The sequence below is a fragment of the Penaeus japonicus genome, unplaced genomic scaffold, assembly GCF_977035675.1.
Source record: "Penaeus japonicus unplaced genomic scaffold, GWHDUDI00000001_assembly GWHDUDI00000017, whole genome shotgun sequence".
Taxonomy (NCBI): Eukaryota; Metazoa; Arthropoda; class Malacostraca; order Decapoda; family Penaeidae; genus Penaeus; species Penaeus japonicus.
In genome coordinates this window covers 25,091,260-25,093,759 of record NW_028234419.1, presented here as the reverse complement: position 1 = coordinate 25,093,759, position 2,500 = coordinate 25,091,260, and the positions used below count along the sequence as shown (strand labels likewise).

The 2,500-nt window shown below is 47.2% G+C and overlaps 1 protein-coding gene across 1 annotated transcript in view; it reads right to left on the bottom strand.

The window, feature by feature from the left end:
• LOC122255770 (protein Tob1) overlaps positions 1–2,500 on the bottom strand; it is a 74,222-nt gene that overhangs the window by 56,094 nt on the left and 15,628 nt on the right. The gene's annotated exons all lie outside the window — the stretch shown is intronic.

The following is a 2,500-nucleotide window of genomic DNA, read 5'->3' as shown; positions in this document are numbered from 1 at the left end:
AATATCATTATCATCGCAATCATTATCATCAGCATCTTTAATCTTTTTCTCCTCCAATTCCATCCTGCATTTCCCTCTCTACTCCTTCTCGCCCTTTCTTGCCTTTCATTCCTCGAAGCATTATCTCCCCATCCTCCCTCTCTACCTCCCTCCCTTTCTTTCTTCCTTCCCTCCTTCCTTCCTTCCTTCCTCCCTTCCCTCCTTCCTTCCTTCCTTCCTTCCTTCCTTCCTTCCTTCCTTCCTTCCTTCCTTCCTTCCTTCCCTCCTTCCTCCCTCCCTTCCTCCCTACCCGCCCTCCATCCCAAAGCAAACGGATTCCACTAATTTCCCTCTTCAGCCCCGACCTGAGATGGAAACTTTGTGTGTGATAATCAGGGGCGCGAGTGACTGACAAACTGACAGACTGACTAACTTACTGACTGACTGACTGACTAACTGACTGACTGACTAACTGGCTGACTGACTAATTGACTGACTAACTAACTGACTGACTGACTAAGTAACTAACAAACTGACTAAGTAACTAACTGACTAACTAACTAATCAACTAACTAACTATCTCACTATCTAACTAACTAACTGACTGACTGAATGACTGCAACGTTGCGGCTTGTCCTTGGGTATTGTTTATGGTCCTCGTCATGCCGCAGTCATGAGTTTCTGGCTGGTTTTCCTTTTTTGCTTTTACTTGCTTTTGCTTTTTCTTGTTGTTTTCTCTGGGGAGGGGTTCTTTTCTTCGTTCTTGCTTTTGTTTGTTTGGATATTTAGAAATGGCTGTAAATATACATATATACAATGCGCGCACGCACACACACACACACACACACACACACACACACACACACACATATATATATATATATATATATATATATATATATATATATATATATATATATATGTATGTATGTATATATACATATGTATATATACATATATTATACATATACATATACATATATATATATATATATATGTGTGTGTGTGTGTGTGTGTGTGTGTGTGTGTTTACATATGTGCCAAATTCATATTTCGTTCTATTTTTAGTCTTTGCGTTTTCTTTTGTCTTCCAGTTTCATGCTCCGTTTCCATTCTGCCTATGAGTGTTTCCCTTTCTTTCTTTCTTTCTTTCTTCTTTCTCTCCCCTTCCTCTCCTCCCCCCTACCCCCTCCTCCCCCTACCCCCCCCACCCCCCTTTTCCTGTAACCGATAAACAATTCAAGAGGAAATGATAACACGCAAGAAATTAGGTTAACACACTATGGGTATTTCGTGGGCGTTATCAGTAGAATTGCCCTTATCAGTGCGCCCATCTCTATTGTGCACTGTCTTCCTCAACACCCGCTTTACAGGTCTACAGGTCCTTTTCTACGGGTCTACAGGTCCTTTTCTACGGGTCTACAGGTCCTTTTTACGGGTTCACAGGTCCTTCTTTGCGAGTCTGTGGGTCGTTCCTTCTCTATAGGTGTACAGGTTATTCTCTACGGATCTACAGGTCGCTCCCTCTCTATAGGTTCACCAGGTCTCCTTCTCCCTCTCCCTCTCCCTCTCCCTCTCCCTCTCCCTCTCCCTCTCTCTCTCTCTCTCTCTCTCTCTCTCTCTCTCTCTCTCTCTCTCTCCCTCTCCCTCTCCCTCTCCCTCTCCCTCTCCCTCTCCCTCTCTCTCTCTCTCTCTCTCTCTCTCTCTCTCTCTCTCTCTCTCCCTCTCCCTCTCGCTTTCCATCTCCCTCTCCATCTCCCTCTCCCTTTCCCTCTCCCTCTTCCCAGGTCCTCTACTCCAAAACGCCTCGCTCGCCAGGTCGCCAGCAGGATGTGATTTATTAAAGGGATATTAACGCAATGGGGGTGGATGGGCGAGGAACCGGGTGGGGGTAGGGGGTAGTGGGGGCGGGTGGGTGACGGAAAGGGGAGGGGAGGGAGAGGGATACCGGAGGAGGAGGAGGAGGAGGGGGAGGGGAGGGAGAGAGGGCTACCGGAGGAGGAGGGGGAGAGGGGAGGGAGAAGGCTACCGGAGGAGGAGGAGGAAGGGGAGGGAGAGGGGAGGGCTACCGGAGGAGGAGGAGGAGGGGGAGGGGTGGGGTATAGGGAGACATTAAGATGCGATATCTGCCAGCCCGCATGGCGAGCTATTCTGACCTCTGTGTCCCCTCTGTCGTAAGGGTGAATATCGCCCGCGCAACGGAGGGGAAGCCTAGGTGATTCCGAGGTGGACTTCACTTCCTAATTTGCGAAATGAGTTTTTTTTTATCCTTTTCTCTTTTCTTTTTATTTTTCTTTTTTCTTTGCATAACGTGTCATGGACGTCATAGCTAATCTAACACCTGCGTGCGGCGGCATTACGGTGCATAACAAGAGTGCGAAATGCAGAGAATTTGAATGTTTTTTTTTTCCACGGTTCAGTGTTCGGAATTCATCAGTATATTTGGGAGTAAGAATGGGAATGGGAAGGAGGGAGAGAAGGAGAAAGGGAGGAAGAGGGCGAAAGGAAGGGAAGGAAGGAC